This window comes from Gorilla gorilla, chromosome 11, assembly GCF_029281585.2.
Source record: "Gorilla gorilla gorilla isolate KB3781 chromosome 11, NHGRI_mGorGor1-v2.1_pri, whole genome shotgun sequence".
NCBI classification, from domain to species: domain Eukaryota; kingdom Metazoa; phylum Chordata; class Mammalia; order Primates; family Hominidae; genus Gorilla; species Gorilla gorilla.
Genome location: NC_073235.2, coordinates 138,339,623 through 138,360,376, shown reverse-complemented (window position 1 = coordinate 138,360,376; position 20,754 = coordinate 138,339,623). Strand labels below are relative to the sequence as shown.

At 47.7% G+C, this 20,754-nt stretch overlaps 1 protein-coding gene across 6 annotated transcripts in view; it reads right to left on the bottom strand.

Annotated features, from left to right (window-relative positions):
- AGAP1 (ArfGAP with GTPase domain, ankyrin repeat and PH domain 1) overlaps window positions 1-20,754 on the bottom strand; it is a 636,895-nt gene that overhangs the window by 462,707 nt on the left and 153,434 nt on the right. The gene's annotated exons all lie outside the window — the stretch shown is intronic.

Here is a 20,754-nt window from a genome sequence, read left to right as displayed (position 1 = left end):
AGGGGCTTAGCCCAGCACCAGCCTGCACCCTAAAACCACGCACACTCTGGGGCTTGGCCTGCAAGAACAAAACGCGGGGCATGTCTCACCTGCTGCGCGTTTATATGAGGCATCTTTCCTAACCATGCAGCCTCGAAGGTACAACTCATGTGACTTGTTTAAAAAAACAGTCTTTGGTACCTGTTACCGCCAACCTCACCTAGGAACAAGTGGGCTTCCAGGAAAACAAGAACAAAGAGATGTGACTGTGAGGGTGCTGTTTACACCAATGCCCTCCCAATGAAGGGCCACAGTCTGTCTCCTAACATAATTCTGTCTTTATTGTTTTCACTTTCAATTATCAATAACCTCACCCCAGATAAACCTCCATGGCTACGATACTGCCTCTGTGCAAAACTTCTAAAATAATCTTGTAGGGTTATTTTACCAATGTGTGGGGAAAGATTCCTTACAGGTAAGCACTTGCTCCCCATGACAACAGACAGGAGAATACTGCGGTTAAGAGCAAGAAGACAGGCACGTCTTCTTGCCCGCAAGCCAGGCTTATTCACTGACAAACCACTTGCTTTTCCACCTGTAAAATAGGGGTGCCGATAAAAGCTCCTAAACTTTGAGCATTCCTGTGAAGATTAAATTGGTTAAAATCCTATGTGCCAGGCATTCTGTGTACATGCTAAATATTCACCATTAATACTGAAAACTGAACTTCTCTTCCATCAAATCCCCCATTTCCTACCTGGTGGGCTGATAGATACTGGTCTAGGATGTTATCGGAGGCCACAATATTTAGACATAGGTGATCAACTTATCAGTTCCTCAAGCTGTCTTCAACACAGATGTATTGTTTCAGAGTTTCCTTGATGAAAAGTTTCAGAAGGAAAAATACAATGTCCCCTAATCACACCACATGCTTACACGACCTTCTCCAGGCCTAGAAATGCCACAGCTTGCTACAGGCTGTTTCTGGGCAAGGTGCTGGTGGCCAGGCCAGGTGGAAGCATTACTTTGGGATTTGCTATTTGCAGGCAGGGATTGTCAGGTGCCAGCTTTCCCTACTTTAATCTTATTGTGGGGGTACCTATTGTGTTCACGACACTGGAAGTGGCATAAAACTGAATTGGGCAAGCTCTCTTTTGAAGGAAGTTATAGAAGTTATAGCCTAGGAAATCTAGATTTTATGACAGCATTACATTTAATATTCAGATTTAATGAAATAAGTCAGAGTGACTGCTAGGTGATTCACTTTATTTATCTTGAAAGGATACTTTAAAATACACCTGAGCACCCTCTGTGGCCTCGACCTTAACATGATTTTCACCATCACAGGGTCACACCTCAGCCTACCTGCTACTCAAACTCTAAGGGCTCTGGATGTGGTACCTCTGATAACGTCCTCATTGTAAGGAGGGGTCTCCAAGACAGAATCATTTTACTTTTTGAGTTTCAATAAAGAAGCCCTCTTTTTTTTTTTTTTTTTTTTTTTTTGAGACAGAGGCTCACTCACTCTTGCCCAGTCCGAAGCGCAATGGCACGATCTCGGCTCCTGCAACCTCCGCCTCCTGGGTTCAAGTGATTCTCCTGTCTCAGCCTCCTGAGTTGCTGGGATTACAGGTGCGCGCCACCAGTCCCGGCTAATTTTTGTATTTTTAGTAGAGACGGGGTTTCACCATGTTGGCCATGCTGGTCTCGAACTCCTGACCTCATGATCCGCCCACCTCAGCCTCCCAGAGTGCTGGGATTACAGGCATGAGCCACCACGCCAGGCTAAAGAAGCCCTCTTTGATAAGAACCAAGAACCCCCAACTTCTAGAGTAGCAGCCAGGCGGGATTCATCTGTCAGAATGGTTCAGAATGATAGCCTAGCGCCCATCTGGTTAGGGAGATTCAGAGGCTCGGAGACAGAGGGCACTTCCCCAGGGCTACACAGCTCCTCAGTAAGGGTGAAATCTGGGGTTTGGGGGTCACACTGCCTGTGCTCATTTTTTTTTTGTCTTAGTAAGCATCAGCATTCTGCTTTGTTGATAACAAAGACCAAAGTAAACATGTGAATATTACTGAACTCCACACAAATCAAATGTAAATGTTACCTTGACATTTCCAGGTAGCATTTTTAGCAAACTTTCACAGACTTACTCGGTTTTCTATTGGTTGATTTATTCATCGAATATATATTGAGTACCTACTGCAATGCTATACAGTGACAACGCAGGGGTTCTGTCCTCAAAGAATTGACCCAACTCCCGAAAAATGCTAAGGCTACATGATTTTACCACAGAAAGACAGCGAGGGAGAGAAAAGCTTCGCGATAGTCCCAGAGACAGCTACAGGGCCATCCCACCTCTTTAATGATGAACACCACTAAAATTTGGCAAAAGTCTAAAATTTTATCACTGCAGCTGTACAGACTTAAAGATCACCCAGGTCTGTAAGCTGAGAAACAAACAGCAACGTGGAAAGATAGAGATCTCTGCTACTGTCAAGGGTGGGACCAGAACCCTGGGCTCCTAACTTAGCCAGGTGTGGGAGGGGGAGGTCAATTCTCACTGTTTGAGACCATGGCAATGTTCACATACTGAGATGAACTTTAATATGAAAGTAGCTTGTCCATAATTAAGGTATGTAAATCTATCTGGCTTGTTATCTGAAGCATTCATAGAGCCCAAAGTAAAAAATAAGGTAGTATTCCTTCAGGGCTAAAATACTGGACTGTTTGTGTCTCCCAATTACTGTACCTTTGTCAAGAATCCATCCCAGGTTTTGCACTTTGCCATATGAGATGCAGGCTGCGGAGTAGAAGAATCCATTCCATCCACCTTAGATGACACTGACTCTTCCAGGGAACCTCTTCCAGCCATAGCCAGTGTGTTTGTGATCCTTCAGCATTTCCACCCCAGAAGGAAGCACTTATTTTCCACACCAGTCATAATGATGCCATGTCAAGTGCAACTGTGGGTGCTGAAAAACCTGGTCACAGAGAATTGCCTTTCCCCACTGCCCTAGAGAGATGGGCTCTCCCGATGCAAAGAAGACACATGCTCCCGACATGTCACTCCAAAATCTAAATCCCCTTCTACAAAGCCAGACCAGCCTTTTTTGAAGAGGAAAAAAAAAAATCACAATACTATATATGTTCAGGTGGCATTATGCTTTATTTTCCTGTGGCTTTTTAAACACTAGACTGCCATTTCTTGAATTTTTTCATGCCATGGAGCATATCACCATTTTTTTTTTTTTTTAAAGCATGTAGTTGATTTCACTGCTACCTCAAAACCAAACAGCAGCCGGGTAATGCCTCCGTGCTGCAGGGACTAATGCTGCCCGAGAGAGGAAGACTGCAGAGGAGAGTTCAGGAAAGGTGCCAGCCCTAGCTAACCCCCATTCATCACCCTCAGCAGCTGGCTTCGCTCCCTTAGTTCCAAGTTTATGAGATGCTTTGGCCACCGTCTCCCAACTCCTCTGTCCCGGGTCATTTCTAGCTACCTATAAATCAAACATTCTCCTTGAGAATAGTATTTCCAAGTGTTGCTAGAGCTGATAAGCCTTATTTAAAGGAAACTTCTGGTAGCCAGTCAGCAGAGCCATCTGCTACACAGGCTGGCTTTCCAAATAACAGAACCTGACAGCCAGTAATCACGTTTGCAGTATCTTAGCAGAACCGCGTCTGCTGATGGTAGAAACTGGCCAACCACTGGTACTGCCCAGGCCTGAGCATGCCCACCCCAGGAGCCCACCAAGAGCCCCTCCGTGGGTACATCAAAGGCTATTTTCTGGTAGCCAGTTGACTGACAGATACATGTAAGAAGAAGCAATTACCAAGACAGTAACGTCTTATTAATACTTTTATATTTTTAGCATGAGACTCAAATTCTCATCTGAGAATGTCATGGTAGAATGGTTTCTAAGCTAAGATTTGCCATGATGCTCAGCTTCTAGGAACTGAAAATTCTGCACGCATCCCTTTGCCTGGGACACTCCAGCTGAACTCACTGGGGACCCTATTTCTCTCGTTTTAAAAGCTGAAGGTTAAACGTGGAACTGTAAAAGAGATGAGGACTTGACCCTTATCTGCTAGTCGAGGAAGGACAAGTATGGTCTGTCTGTAGGGCAGGAACATTGATCCAGCAGGAAAAAAGACCCCAGAAGGTCCTCTGAGCACCTGCATCCTTCCTGTGTTTTTCCTTAAGGACCAACGATAGCAATTTCTGCCAACAGAACACTGGCGATGTCTATTGTGTATGAACACACCACCACACAGACAGGCTAGAGTGCAGTGGCAAGATCATAGCTCACTACAGCCTTGAACTCCTGGGCTCAAGTGATCCTCCTGCCTCCTGAATAGCTGGGACCACAGGCACATGTCACCACCCCTGGCTAATTTTTAACTTTTTTTGTAGAGAGGGGGGTCTTGCCATGTTGCCCAGGCTGGTCTCGAACGCCTCACCTCAGATGATTCTCCCATCTTGGCCTCCTAAAGTGCTGGGATTACAGGCGTAAGCCACCATGCTTGGCTAATGTTTTCTTCATTTATGGTAAAGATGGGGGTCTCACTATATTGCACAGGTGGGTCTCCCTTGTTACACCTGCACCTGGCTAAGGGTTGAGGTGGCATCACTCACACGTACTTTATCCTCTGAGAATGGGAACTGCCACATTACAGAAGAAGAGGCTTTAGTTCTACCCACGCATGAGGAACACGAGAGATTCAGGCCCAGACTCCTTTCCTCCATGCAGCCATAGGAAGCATCGGACCCCACACTGAGACTTCATTTCCACTTAAACAGGCCAGTGAGAAGCAAGCTTGGTTTTAAAACAAGCCAGCAAGTGTCCATTGTGAGTAGATTCTTATTCCCAAACAAAAGGAAAATATTAGATATTTCTTGGTAGTTTTTCTTGCTAAGCGTCAGGCAAAGGTGACTTAAGATATTAAATCAGGCTGAGTGTGGTGGCTTATGCTTGTAATCCCAGCACTTTGGGAGGCCAAGGCGGGTAGATCACCTGAGGTCAGGAGTTTGAGACCAGCCTGGCCAACATGGTGAAATCTTTTTTATATTTATAAAAATACAAAAAAAATTAGCTAGGCGTGGTGGTGTGCACCTGTAATCCCAGCTACCTGGAAGGCTGAGGTAGGGAAATCGCTTGAACCCAGGAGGCAGAGGTTGCAGGGAGCTGAGATCATGCCACTGCACTCTAGCCTGGGCAACAATAGTGAAACTCCGTCTCAAAAAAAAAAACAAAAAAAAACAAACTATATATTAAAATCCGATCTATTAAGCATCGTTTTACAGAGCCAACACAAACAGCACTGAACAGCCACGTCACACACAGCAGCTCCCAGTTCTGGCCACTCGCTACCTGCCAGGCACTGGCCACAGCTACAGAGTCACCAAAGGAGCTCCCATCGGCCATTCAGCCTTCGAGCTCAGGGACAGGAGGGATGCGGTCAAGGGTAACACACAACACTGCAGCTGTCTATCAGACAGCCTCAAAGCAGCCCTGGAGCTTTTGTGCAGAAAAACCAAGAAATCCCTACACATTATCTAATCTTCCTAGTATTGGGTGCACAGGGGAACAGGCCTATTTGGTAACATTTTCCTCTACAGGATTCACGGGAGGGAACTCTTCTAATATCGCCATCTGTACGATGGTCTTCATGCAGACATTCCTTCTCAAAGCACAGGGAAGTCGGATTTGGATTCTCCTAAGAGCTTCCTGGAGTAGGAACGAATACCACGAACTGTCAGAGAACAATGACCTAAATATGTTTGACAACATCTGGATGTTTACCAAGCTTTTCTTTAGATCTACTAACCTCAAAGATTTAGAAAATCCATGACTTACATGAAAATCACATTGAGGCCACAAACGATGCCCTGGGAATTTTTGCCAGCCCCATTACAAAGCCCAGCTTCTGGAAGAGCGTGATTTTACACAGTTCTCCCTTCTGCATCCCATTTGGGATTTGGCTGCAGAGATATCTGAAAACTCTTTTATCTGTGCCCAGGGGACTTGAATATTTGATGTATATTTTTCCTCTAAATGTAGAAAACAAAATGCCTACGATGCCAGTTCAAAGCCCAATCCCACGCTGCTGCTCCCATCTCAGCAGAGGGATGCACGTGATCGCTCCCCTTCTTTTTTTTTTGAGACAGAGTTTCGTTCTTGTTGCCCAGACTGGAGTGCAATGGCGCAATCTTGGCTCACTGCAACCTCTGCCTCCCAGGTTCAAGCAATTCTCCTGCCTCAGCCTCCCAAGTAGATGGGATCACAGGCGCCCACCACCACGCCTGGCTAATTTTTGTATTTTCAGTAGAGACGGGGTTTCACTATGTTGGCCAGGCTGGTCTTGAACTCTTGACCTTGTGACCTGCCCGCCTCGGCCTCCCAAAGTGCTGGGATTACAGGTGTGAGCCACCATACCCAGCTCTCCTTCCTCTATTAGCCAGCGTGTCCCTAGCTCGGTGTTCCCCAGGCTTGAAGGAAAACACATCAGGGGCTGCTGGGAGCGGCAGCTACCTGCCCTCCTAGTTAGAACGTGCATCAGAGCTCTTAAGAAAGAACTGCGTCCCCGGAATCACATCTGACACAGTAAGATGGAATAAAACCTCTGCTCGCCATGCATCAGTCAGCAGTGGCCAGGAGCACTGAGCAGGGTGAGGGGTTCTTGCAGTGGGGCAAGGGGATGAGGGACACAGGCTGGGTGTGAGCGCAGACAACCCCAACTCCTGCAGCTGCTGAGCACCTTTGCTGAGTTATGACACTGTGCTATCTTTCCTCTGTTCAAAATCACCAACTTCGGCCAGGTGTGGTGGCACACACCTGTAATCCCAGCTACTTGGGAGGCTGAGGCAGAAGAATCGCTTGAACCCAGGAGGCAGAGGTTGCAGTGAGCTGAGATGCCACCACTGCAATCCAGCCTGGGCAACAGAGCCAAAAAAAAAAAAAAAAAAAAAAATCACCAACTTCCATGAAGGCAGACAGACCAAGTAGGGGAATGATAAACTAAATTGGGATGGCCCACACAATCTACATTACTTCAAAACCGCTGAGTCCTCCCCTCCATGGACGCACTCTGTCCCTAGGAGTGTGGCTGAAGGTGAGACCTGGTTGGTTACATACCAAGAATTTCCAAATCTGGAAAAGGAGGTTAACTCCTCATCAGCTCAGCTCTGCACACTGACTGAGGGATCAGAGGCAGCCTGCACAGACACTCTCTAAAGCCGCGCCACAAGTTAAGATGTGACTACCTGGCATGGAACTGAGTGGATACACAAAGCTGGGATTCATGTACCACCACCCTGGGTCCCTTTTTTCCTGGTCATGGCCTTACAGCCACTCCACCCTAAAGGAGCTGAGTAGGGTGGTCAGCTTGGAGGTGGAGGGCCAGGCCGTGCCGCCTCCTCAGCGCCATGGTCTTTTCCTTCCCTGAATTCCTGGAGCCCCCTCCTATGGCCATACCCAACTCACCCAGGATAACACTGCCCTACAATCTTGGCCTCCAAAAGCCCTTTCCCTGCCCACAAGTCCCAGGTTGGCCATCCTTTCTTTCTGGAACTTCCCCTCCAGCTGTAGGGAAGCTGACTGTCATGCATCCTTTCCATCCCAACTCAGAGCTGCCTCCTGGCGCCTCCTTCTCTGTCCAGCAGAGGCCAAGGGACATCACTGTATCACTGTCTACTCCAGACATGGCCCCACCTGTCCCTGGCTCCTGTAAGACCCCCCTGGGCATGCCCCAAAGGCGGATCTGTACGAACTCCAGTGCACTGGACCAGTGTTCTCCAAGCACAGTCTACAGATCAGCAGCAGGGGCTTCACCTGGGAACCTGACCCCACCCTGAGATGCTCCACGTCTCCCGGAGATTCAGGCCAGCACGAGCATCGGAAGCCCCAAGTCCACCTCACCAAGCCCCGCTGCAGATGCACATGTGCTGGGGCTGCTTCCAGCATGCTACAGCCCCCCCACCCCCACAGCCCTGGCCAGCCCCCCCTTTCCCATTCCTAGGATTCCTTGAAACTATCACTGCCCCATCCCCTCAGTAGGATGGCCTCCAGCCATGACTTCAGAGCTCCCTCAATGTCCCACCTCCCACCCACACCCAACTCTCCCGCTCAGAGTTGGCCAATGGACCCTGTACCCTCAATCACAATCACCGCCTTTCCTTCAGGCGGCAGAGGAAAACACTCGATTACGTCCCACTTAACAGAAAACAGAAACAGCCTGCCTCTCCTCCCTCCCTCCAGCCCTCAACAAAAGCCTCTCCTCCGCCTGCCAATCTCTCCCCACCCGCGTATCTGTCTGAACTACCCGAAGAGTCCACTCTCCCTCTACTGTTCACAGCCTCTTCATCTGTCTCGGGATTCCCACAGCACACACGTCCTTGCTGACCCACCCCCAGACGTAGCCTACTCTCAGTAAACCATCCTTACTCCTGCAATCAGAGTCTGAGGGTACAATTCTGTTCGGAGCCCTCAGTGAGTCCCTGTCACCTGCAGAATAAAGCGTCCGTTTCCTTAACCGGTATTCAACGCCCCGACACCCTCCAGTCTCCACAGTTGCACTGAGTGGCTAAGAGGCTGGGCTCCAAGGCCAGAATGATGCAAACCACATGTGACCTTGGGAAAGTGACCTTGAGGCTCTGCATCAGGTTTTCATTTCTGCAAAAACGGGACAAGAACAATACGGTAGCTACGACAATAAGATGTGATGATGTATGGGGAGCATCTGCTCCAATGCTGAAAACCAGCAGAGGTTGTTTCTGCTGCATCCCAAGATTCCCCATCTAAACACACCAGTGTCCTTTCTAGTTCCCAACCACACCATACCCAGTCTCGCCACTATCTCCTGCTGGGACCAGCAGGATGGAGCTCAACTCTACACATCACTGGGAGCTGGACTCAGGAGTCCCCAGGCTCTTTCCCTGCTGGCCCTGACCCCTTCTTCTCCCCTCACACCTGGGCACACCTGTGCACACCTGGGCACTCTTCCTTGGCATCTGTCACCCTGCTCTGACACTTCCGTTTATAGAACCCCCTCCGTCAGTTAAGGACAACTTCTCTCACCCTCAAGCCCTTATCAATGTTCTACTTAATAAATGCTGCTTGATGGTTGACTTAATCAGTGCAGGTAATGCCTCAGTCATGTTACCAACAAGAAGGTTGGTCAACTTGTGCTAAACCCCCAGGAAGCCCATTTAACCTTCCACACAGTGCCTCCCCCACCATGACCCCGCAAGTTTATCTATGAAGTCTCCAGTGGTTAGGGAAAGACACAGAGAAGAGGGTGATTCACTTCTTCCCCTAGCCACAAATATCCTCAGCCGCAGCTGATCTTGGGTGGCCGCCCCCCTGAGAAAGCCTGTCCCTCCCTCCCTTGGTGGAAAACATGAAAACACAGTCACTGTGTGTGCTGAGGGGTGGGGGCATCCCAGAGTGTGACTGCCTGGGAAAAGCCAGCCTGGTGGCAGCTGCTTCACTTCAGGGAATGGGATGCTGGTCAGACAGAGGGGTCTACAGCCTTGAGGGGCCCATGGAGGGGTGCCTATGGGCCTGTTCCTTCCCTGCCCACCCCACCAGCCTGGGCCCATGCCAGGCCTACTGTGCACAAGGAGCCAGATGTTGATTCACGAGTCCCTGACCCTCCCAGGACCAGAGGTGGCTGGCTGGTTCCCCAGATTTCGCATCCGAGGGCTTATCTGCAGAGGCCAGGGCCCCAACTGAGAGACAAAGAAATATACACTATTGATCCAGGGCTTAGAAGATACATTAAGAAACAGAATACTTGGAATAACTGAGAACTGTTTACAGAGAGGATAATAATTGAACCCATCCCCAGAGTTGACACAGGGATCTGACAGCCCTCGGCACCTGGACCTGCACAGGTTCTCAAAGTAATGGTTGCTATGCTTCAAATGGCACGTTCAGGGGAGCTGCAAAGGGACCCCAAGCAGGGCACTGATGCCTGGCAAGTGACCCACAAAGACATGTGTTCATATAGCACCCTGACTGTCAAAGGATTTCCCAAGAAGCCACAGTTGTTGGAAATTTTGAAAAAGGTGACAGGCTCAGCCTGCCCAGCTGACGCCCCTTCCCAGTGCACCAAAGCCAATGCTTAAGGAGGACGCTACTCACTCAGGTACAACACTGTGGCACTTCAGACGTTAATTCAGTTCATCCATTCTACCCCCAAAGTGCCCCAGAGAGGTAGGTACTATTATTATCCCGATTTTACAGACATAGAAAGACACAAAAAGTCAGTCACAGGTTAAAAAGGTCCCTGGATCTCACTGTAAAGGGTGGGGCCAGATTGAAGTCCACAACCCACTCATCAGATTCACAGAAACGCACAAACTCTACTCGGCAGGGTGTGGGAATCCAGCTCCAGGGCCTTCCCCAGGGCAAGCCCAGAACAGCAGGTGGATTTGCAAAAGGAGGCTGGCGTGGAAGTTGGCGGGGAGGGAACAATGGAGGGCCTCTCAAAGGAAAGCAAGTGCTGTACATGCTGCTGGGCTGCTTCAGAGTGAGAGCAGGAAGGAGGAAAGAGGAGGAGGGAGGGCAGAGAGAAAAGCAACGTGCTAAAAGAGCTTTCGGAGAAAGTACTCAGAAATGGTAGTAAAACACCAACAACAAAAACAGAAGGTCCCTCACGGGTATTCCGAGGGGGAGGGTGCTGAAAACTCAAGGCTGACTGGGGTAAAACAGGCTCCCATTTCATTTGAATGTCAAAGGACAAAGAACAGCCCAGTGATTAGGATTATCTCCCAAATCCCACCCTCACCAGGGAAGTCCCCGTTTCCTTCCAGAGTTCCTGGAAAGGCTGGGTAGCTTTCCTTGAGCTGGCTCTGCCCGGCCAACAGCTCCAGGGAAGCCCAGCCCTGTCCACTGCCCAGGTCTCTCTTTTGTGCCTGTCCACCCCTCCACCCCTGCTGGGCACGTGCCCCCAGCACCTTCTCACCTGGACACTCTGCTCCACACCTCCTCCCAGACTCTTGACCTCGACCCCCGGGAGGCTGCAGAAAAGTCTTTCAAGTGTAGATGTCTCTTTGCTAATGCGGAAATACTCACTTATAAAGCCATAAATTCTTCCCATCCGAAGCATTCTGGATATAATTAGAGCAGTACAAAGGCCTGGGCCTTCGAAAAATCGCTTATTTCTCTGAACACATCCAGACCTTTCGCAGGTCTGTCAACCCAGACCCTTCCAAGGAAAATATCAGCACCGTTATTTCTAAAGCTGGTAATAGAAGACATTTTGCTAACAGAAGAAGGTATGCACAAACAAGAAAAAACGCTTTGCAAAAGTGTAAAGGAAAAAAATCCATAAATATTTAATTGGCCACCAAGGTTTTAATGACCTTCCCTAGCAATAGAAAGATTTTAATGTTCATAACATTTGAAGCCATCACTGTACGAGTTTACCAGCCTTGACCTAACAAAGTACCACGGGCTGTGTGGTTTAAACAACAGACACCTAGTTATCCTAGTTCTGGAGCCTAGAAGGCTGAGATCAGCACAGTGTGGACAGGGCTGGTCTCTTTTGAGGTCTCTCGGCTTGGACATGCCGTCTTCCCCCTGTGTCCTCACACGGTCTTTCCTCTGTGTGTCTGCATCTTAATCTCCTCTTCTTATAAGGACACAGTCTTACTGGATTAGGGCCCACTCCACTGACCTCATTTTGACTCAATCACCTCTTTAAAGAACCTGTCTCCAAATAGAATTGCATCACGAGGCACTGGGGGGTAGGACTTAACACACACACATTCTGGGAGGCACAGTTTAGCCCACAGGAATCACCACCATGGTTATGGAATAATCACACCACTGGGCTGGGCGCGGAGGCTCACGCCTGTAATCCCAGCACTTTGGGAGGCCGAGGCGGATGGATCACCTGAGGTCAGGAGTTCGAGACCAGCCTGGCCAACATGGTGAAACCCCGTCTCTACTAAAAAATATAAAAAATTAGCTGGATGTGGTGGCGGGCGCCTGTAATCCCAGCTACTCCAGAGGCTGAGGCAGAAGAATTGCCTGAACCCGAGAGGCAGAGGTTGCAGTGAGCCGAGGTGGCGCCATTACACTCCAGCCAGGAGACAACAGGGAAACTCCACCTCAAATAATAATAATAACAACAACAACATCACTTATTCTTAAAGTAATGGGAAGATTCAGTGTGTAATAGTCACATTTGGATTCACAGAAGGCCTTTTTCTCAGTAAAAACTCAAATAGTGACATAAACAAGGTCATGCATTGAACAACTCAACTCCAGGGCTACCCAGTGCCCTACAACTGAAGTAACAGTTATAAAGTGGAGAGTAACTCAGGATTGAGAGAGACAAGATCTCCCGTCTCTGAGGAGGAAGTCCAGAGGCTTCCAACTGTAAGAAGCAGAGAGTCCCTCAAGGCTCAATTTCACTGTGATACTCTTGGGGAAAGTAGGAAAGTTAACAGCACATGCGTGAGAGCTGGGTCAGCTTATCTAGACTCTGGTTTCCACTTTTCAATGGAATATTAATTGGATTCATTTAAAATCATGCATGTCTTGCTGAAATATTAAATCATAATCCATGTGATTGTGGTCAGCAATTTCAGTGAGGACCCCTAAGTGCAAAACCGAATAGGATGCCTCTCCTTTTCCTTTCTGTTATGTTAAAGGACTGCAACATTATGTTATATATAAAGTTTCAGTGCCACAAAAGAAATAGCACTCAAATATAAAATTTTCTTTTTAATTCTCAGCAAGGCAAGTTACTTCTATAGAAGGGTGCGCCCTTACAGATGGAGCAATGGTGAGCGCACACTTGGACAAGGGAGGGAAGGGGTTCTTATCCCTGACTCACGTGGCCCCTGCTGCTGTGTCGTTCCCCTGTTGGCTAGGGTTAGACCGCACAGGCTAAACTAATTCCGATTGGCTAATTTAAAGAGAGTGACCCGGTGAGTGGTTCGGCGGAAAAAATGGTTATGCAGGGTGGAGAATGAGTCAGGGCAGAGCAGGTAGCAGGTAATCGGAATGAGTCAGGGTGGAGCAGGTGATTGAAATGAGTCAGGGTGGAGCAGGTAATCGAAAAATGTTGCTTTATGAGAAAGTTAAGTTTAGAAGTAGAAGGCAAAGCATTGAACATACTGACATACTGATTCTCTGAAAAGAAATTTAGAACTCATATCTAACAATTAGCTTCACGTAAACCCAAGTCTTAGGCTTGAAACTGTTGTTTGTTCTCGTGCTTCTGAACGTAGCCTTAAAACAAGCATACAATGCCTGCCCTGCAAAAAAAGTTGTCTTCTTGAAACCCGAATATCTGTCTCCATCAAGGTACAAAGCACCAAGATAAATGAAAGCAATATTCTCTACTGCTTGTCCTCATTAGCCATCATCAGCAGGAGCGGCCCCCTGAGGCCAATCAGAATGGGGGCTGCAGTCTTCCTGGTGAAGGAGAACTCCAGTGCCCTTGCAGGGAAGGAAGAAACGTGCGATGGACTGCTTCCCTGGACTCTGCATTTCTTTGTCTTTCCTGGTAGAGTGTGTACATCCCTGCTAGTTACTTATTGGAAGTGTCAGAGCTCCAACAACTGCCTTGCCACATCCTGCACTGCCCCTCCCTTTTCCATACAAAACCCAGGGTCATATTCCAACAAAGATTCTTCCCCAGCATCCAGGATGGTGCCTCACTTAAAAAAATACCTTGGAAATTTCTACTGAATAAACTTAATCCTGAATAAATCATGCTTTTGGAAATGTGTTAAAAATACACACGTGGCACTAAAGATCCCTTCTTCACAAAATAAGGAATCCTGCTCCATGTGGACTTGCAGAGCGACACACGGGGCACCTGCTTTGCTGGAACGCAGTTAACTGCTTGGCCTGGGATCCCACTCACAGGCAGCCTTGCTAGAGAAACGTTTTCACAGCTACTAACTCATCAGATACAGGTACTCAACACAGGTTAGATATTCCCATCTAGGGGTGGGGAGTATTATACTGGTGAAATACAGGAAAAGGGATCAAAAGTAAGACTAGAGAGCCCATGAGGCAATGAAGGACTGGGCACCTGGGTTGTCCAAGTGTGATTCTGCAACACTTACGGAGATCCCTGGGCATGACCAACATTGAAATTGCCTAGAAAGGAATTCAGGCCACATCACTTTTCAGCTTTCCATCTATTGTCTTTTTCACCTACTCAATTTATTAATACACACCACAAAGAATGCATATACCAGGCTACGAAATTGTGATATCCCAATGGAATAAAGTGCTTTAAAGAACAAAAATGGAGACAACGACCTGTCTACCTTCCAGCTTCTGTACATTTAATTAATTCCATGTTCAATTCCAGCATGAATAAATTTTCAAAGCTTATGTCTCCTGTTAAATCTATGCTGACCTTGTATCAAATGCACAAATGTTTCTGTTAACACACAACTCAAAAAAAAAAAAAGAGGATCATTCTGGATATAGTAATTAATATTCTTTATTCATGAAAGAGCTTTGTTTAAAATGATATGATTCAATCAGAAAGTCATTTTCTTTCCGAGTTTGCTGGCCTTCTGATATGAATGCAAATCATGGTGACAAAGACAACACAGGGATTGAAAACATACTGCCTACTCCTTATAATTGTTTAATCTTGCTCCAGATATAGCTAGGAGAAATTATTTTGAATATTTTTATTCCAATTTTCTTGAGACCACTTGCGTACGTGAAAATAAAGCAGAGACTAGTGATGGAGACCTTTCTGATGAAATTATCATCAAGCACTGTCATTTGATAAGAGAAAAAAAAAGGATCTTAAAAATCCTGTGGGTATGATTAGAAGCATGTCATCTTTAGAAGTGGCCGGGGGGACCACTGACTACTAATAACCTAGTTCACGTCACTTTAAATGTGTCACCGTCTTGAGATCACTTTATCTCCACTAACAGACACGCAGGGACATCTGAGGATGACCTCTGACTTGGTGAACCATTCTTTACTTTTTACTACACTGCGACAGCAATGCACCTATTAAAATATTTCTTGTCATCATTCAATCAGTGGCGTAGAATATTGTGCCCCTTCTGAAGCCATCATTTATTAAAATATCCAATTGGAAAATCTGTTTCCCTTATCTTGCTATTGTAGTTACACAGTTAAGCATCCCCAGCTGTGCAGGAAATACCATGGCAGTGAAGACATTATTGAGCACAGAGGAATCAATTGGTGTTCCTGTCAAAGATGTCACATGCCACAAAGAGGCCAGGCGATAAAACACAAACACCCATGCTACACTAAGCACACAGTTATATATAAAATCCCTTCATGGGCCTTTGTCATCCTGTCCCAATCCAGATTGAAATAAGCAACGAATGAACCTAAAGGACACTGATTAAAATCTCCTCTAGATAACTGTCAGATTCTTCTTCTGCTTCTGTATTTGTACTTTGTAAAATTAACATGGATTGTTTTTGTTTTGTTTTTGAGACGGACTCTCACTCTGTCACCCAGGCTGGAGCACAGTGGCGCAATCTCGGCTCACTGCAATCTCCCCCTTCCGGGTTTAAGTGATTCTCCTGCCTCAGCCTCCCAAGTAGCTGGGATTACAGGCGCCTGCCACCACTCCCGGCTAATTTTGTATTTTTAGTAGAGACGGGGTTTCACCATGTTGGCCAGGATGGTCTTGAACTCCCGACCTCAAATAATCCGCCCGCCTCGGCCTCCCAAAGTGCTGGGATTACAGGCATGAGCCACTGCGCCTGGCCGGAATCTGCCCTTAAGTAGCAAGGTAAGAGGGTTAGCTGCTGTAGGGTATGATTTCCTCTTTACAGTGCAGCAAATGGGCTTTGAGAGGTCAAGCGTCTTGCCCAAGGCCAGAGAGCAAAGCCCACCCTCTTATCCTTCCTGGTGCAGTGCTGCCTCCCCACACCTGTTGATGGGTCAAAGAACACCTACTGGTATCGTTCTTGTTTTTCGAGACACAGTCTGGCTCTGTCCCCCAGGCTAGAGTGTGCAGTGGCACAAACTTGGCTCACTGCAACCTCTACACCATGCCCCATTCAAGTGATTCTCCTGCCTCAGCCTCCTGAGTAGCTGACTCATTGCAACCTCTGCCCACCCTGCTCCCTGCCCCTGATCAAATGATTCTCCTGCCTCAGCCTCCTGAGTAGCTGGGATTACAGGCACCCGCCACCACAACTGGCTAATTTTTGTGTTTTTAACGGAGATGGGGTTTCACCATGTTGGCTGGGCTGGTCTTGAACTCCCGACCTCACGTGATCCACCCGCCTGGGCCTCCCAAAGTTCTGGGATTACGGGTGTGAGCCACCGCACCCGGCCCAGGATCACTTATGTTTCTGTTCAACTCTACCCTTGAGTTCTCTTCCCTGATGTTCAGTGATGGCTCTGAAACGATGATGTGGTGTCTCCTGAATCACATGGGCTCTCCTCCCCCAGACAGATAGAGGCTGCTCTCTTAACATGGACTCAATGCTGTCACCCACAGACAGGTGACTGGCTTAGGGTGGCTCTTGGAGGCTGATGGGCCTCTAAGGGGCAGGAAGCATGCAGAGGACAGGGGTCTCCAGGGACACAGTGGCCTGGGGGGTAGGGGGGCCTGAGGGCTGCGTGGCTGAAGGCTGGAAAGTGGTCAGATAACTAAGATGGCCATCTCCTGATAAGCAGGGCCCTGTTGCAGGGCCACAGAGTGACAGGTGGGCTGCTCCCAGAGGGACATAGGACATTCAATCAAGCTTCCAGTTGGCCAGTCAGGGAAGTCACTATAAAAGCTGCCTCTGCCACCTGGAAAGCTGATCAGCACGTCTCCTGCCCAGTCCAGGTGTCTTTCAAATGAAATTAAGTTTGCCCCCTTCGATATGGTCTAGGGTTTGCAATCTCCTGTATTTCTCAATTATAACCATCAAAAAAGTCGAGCGTTCAAAAAACAAAAGGGGTGCCCCAAACCCTAAGAATTTCATACCAAAAGACACTTGCTGTAAAACAGGGCTCCTTCTCATCAAGACAAGCTGTCTTCTGGGTGCCCTGCTGCCTTCATATGCCTGTCCCTCCCTGTGGAGCGCTTTATCCTTTCTGGAACAAGATACGAGTATAAATATAAATCAACCTGTCAATTACTATGAAAATCTCTTTAGCTTAGATTCCTAGAAGCACAATTCCTGAGTCAAAGGAAGCCAACATTTCATACATTCACATTTCCAAACAAGTTTATAAAAAGGTTTCCCTTCCCACCATCATTATTTCGGGGGGCTCAATGTTGCTCACTCCCAGCCCACCCACCAGCACACAGGCTTAATCTGCCAACAGCCACAACGTGGCTAGAGGGCTGAATCTGTCTATGTCGTCGACATCACTGTTTTTAGTCTTTGCTGATTTGTTCAATAACAGTGTTTCAGATTAATTGGTTTTTGTCTATTTGCCTATGGGAATCTTCATGTTTTTCCAATCTATTTGTATGGGCTGTTTAAACATCAGGAATAACCATTTGTCTGCAACATTCACTGCAAATATGTTTCCCTTAAGCTTGTCAAAATGAGGACTGGAGTCTGTCAAAAACAAAACATGTTAAGAACATTGCTGATAGAGATATCTGGCGGATCGTTTTCTCAGTGGTACTAGAGGTGGTACTAGATCTGCCTGTTTATCATCATCCATTGAGTCGTTCCCCACCTTGTCCACCAGGTTCCTCGGCCTGTGACCACTGCCTGCAAGGGTGTCTCTCTTTTTTTTTTTTGAGATGGAGATTCACTCTGTCACTCTGGCTGGAGTGCACTGGCTGGCACGATCTCGACTCACTGCAACCTCTGCCTCTCGGGTTCAACCGATTCTCCCACCTCAGCCTCCTGAGTAGCTGGGACTACAGGAGCATGCCACCATGCCTGGCTAATTTTTTATATTTTTAAGAGAGACCGGGTTTCACCATGCTGTCCAGGCTGGTCTTGAACTCCTGACCTCAAGTGATCTGTCTGCCTCAGCTTCCCAAAGTGCTGGGATTATAGGCGTGAGCCACCATGCCTGGCCAGGGTCTCTATCTTGGCTGTCTCCTAATGGTGCCACACGTCTCAGAGGCTGCTCTGCCAGACCCAGGTCTTCAGAGCACATACTAGCTCTTTTTATAGGACATTTCTTTAATAAGTCTTTCTAGAGTTTTACTTGAAGCTAAGCTCACAGGTTTGTAATCTGCAAAAAACACACTTTTTCCTACTCTGAAAATTGGTACGTTTTTGACATTGAGTTTCCTGTGCCCTATTTGCCAAGGTTTTCTTCAGCAGAGCAGGGTAAAGAGCAAGCTAATTTCCAGGAACACTCAGGACCTCGGAAGGCACCACTTGCCACAGCATGAGACTGCAGAGTTTTATGTTTTCTATGTTTACTTCTTTGCCATATCCCCAGCGCCTAGAACTGAAACAGAGCATGCTCAACTAACATATAATGGATGGATGGGTGAGTGGGCAGAGGGAGGACAGGAGGAAGACATGGATGTCTAGGTGGGTGGAAGGATGGAAGGACGTAAGGACAGATGGATAGATGAATAAACAAATGAATGAACAAACCCAACTCCCAGAACTCACTCTGTGACCCAGGCTGGAGTGCAGTGGCACAATCTCTGCTCATTGCAACCTCCACCTCCCGGGTTCAAGTGATTTTTCCTGTCTCAGCCTCTGGAGTAGCTGGGATTACAAGCGTGCACCACCATGCCCAGCTAATTTTTGTATTTTTAGTAGAGACGGGGTTTCTTCATGTTGGGCAGGCTGGTCTCGAACTCCTGACCTCAGGTGATCCACCCGCCTTGTCCTCCCAAACTGCTGGGATTTCAGGCGTGAGCCACCATCCCTAGCTGGTTTAATCAATTCTTATTTTAATATTTTCCATCCAAAGATCACCATCTAATCATAAAGATATTTTTCTGATGGCAGAGGATGTTCATCCGGTTTGATCTACTGAATTGTGTTGCCTTGGAATCTCATCAATTAACCTGAGTCAGACATTAGAAAGCCACTACTCTGGTATAAAAGGCACTCCACAGTAAAATAAGAGAAGCCAGCCCACGCTTGCATGGAGGAGCTGAAGTACTTCAATTGGTTTCATTTTCATCAGCCTAGATCTTTAAATTAGTGACATCTGATGCACTGTACATTACAGTATCGTTACTGTGATAGAACCTATGGTGTAGTGCTCCTCAGGGCGAGGCCCCAGACAAGCAGCATCAGCACAGCCACCTGGGAGGTGCTAGAAAAGCAGAATCTCGGCCAGCCACTGTGGCTCACATCTGTATTCCTAGCACTCTGGGAGGCTGAGGCAGGAAGGTTGCTTGAGTCCACGAGTCTGAGGCCAGCCTGGGCAACATAGCAAGACCCCATCTCTACAAAATAAGAAAATGTGCTGAGTGTAGAGATGCGCACCTGTAGTCTCAGTTACTCGGAAGGCTGGGGTGGGAGGATCGCTTATGCCCAGGGGGTTGAGGTTGCAGTGAGCTACAGTCATACCACTACACCCCAGCCTGAGCAATAGAGTGAGACTCTGTCTTTAAATAAAAGTAAAACAATAAATTAAAACTGCATAGTCTCAAGGCCTGCTTGGCCCCACGGAATTGAAATCTCTTGGGCAGCGCCCAGGAATCTGTGTTAATAAGCTTCCAGATGCTTCCTGTGCATAAACATGTCCTCTAGACTCACTCCTGAGCCTAGGAAAGACTGATGTTCCCACTGCCCCACAAAATCCTCCCCCGACGAGTGTCCCACTCAGTGACTTCACTTACCTCTTCCAAAAGCCCACTGCCCGTCCCAGAGAGCAATGCAACTCAATTCCAATGCAAAGAATGTTCTGGGGTTTTAAATAAGCCTTCCAGAAAAGTGTAACTACTCTCATCTGGGGTTCTCACAAGTCACATTCTCAGGCTAAACCCTGTTCCAAGTCCCCCAAGATCCAATTAGGAGGAGCTACCATGGTGGCTTTGGCGGGGGTACAGGGGAGGGGTCCCTGCTTCCGAAGTCCTGCAAACTGAGGTCGCAATCACATGACTTTTTTTTTTGAGACAGTCTCGCTTTGTCACTTAGACTGGAGTGCAGTGGTGCGATCTCGGCGCACTGCAACCTCCGCCTCCCAGGTTCAAGTGATTCTACTGCCTCAGCCTCCCAAGTAGCTGGGGCTACAGGTGCATGCCACCATGCCCAGCTAATGTTTTATTTATTTATTTATTTTTTTTTTGTAGAGACGGGGTTTCACCGTGTTAGCCAGGATGGTCTCGATCTCCTGACCTAGTGATCTGCCCGCCTCGGCTTCCCAAAGTGCTGGGATGACAGGCATGAGCCACCGCGCCCGGCCACATGAGTGTCTTAACTGGAAGAGGAAGATGAGGTTTCCAGCTGTGGCTGAATGTATAGTGTGAATAGAAAACCCTCTTTCCACGGGAGGAACAACAGAGAGGGAAAGGTAACCTCACCTTAGTCTCGTGAAACTCTGAATCAAGGTGCTTGAATGTTAGTGAGTGCAGAGCTGTCATCTGCAGACTCTTCATGGTTCCAAGAGTGCATTTCTCCACTGATGAAGGGAGAATGCAACACTGGAGCTAGCCCACCGCAGAGCCTGTTGCAGGGACAGAGTGCACTGCTGCACTTTCACAATCCTAAACAACAGCAGACAAAAGAAAAAGGAAAGAAACCCAAACTGCCCACCCTGAGGGCACAGGAGGTGGAGGGGCAGGTGGCTCGGGATAACCAGAAGGTCTCAGAAGAGAGGGAGAAAGAGATGGAGGCAGCATGGCACACACGGGATGGA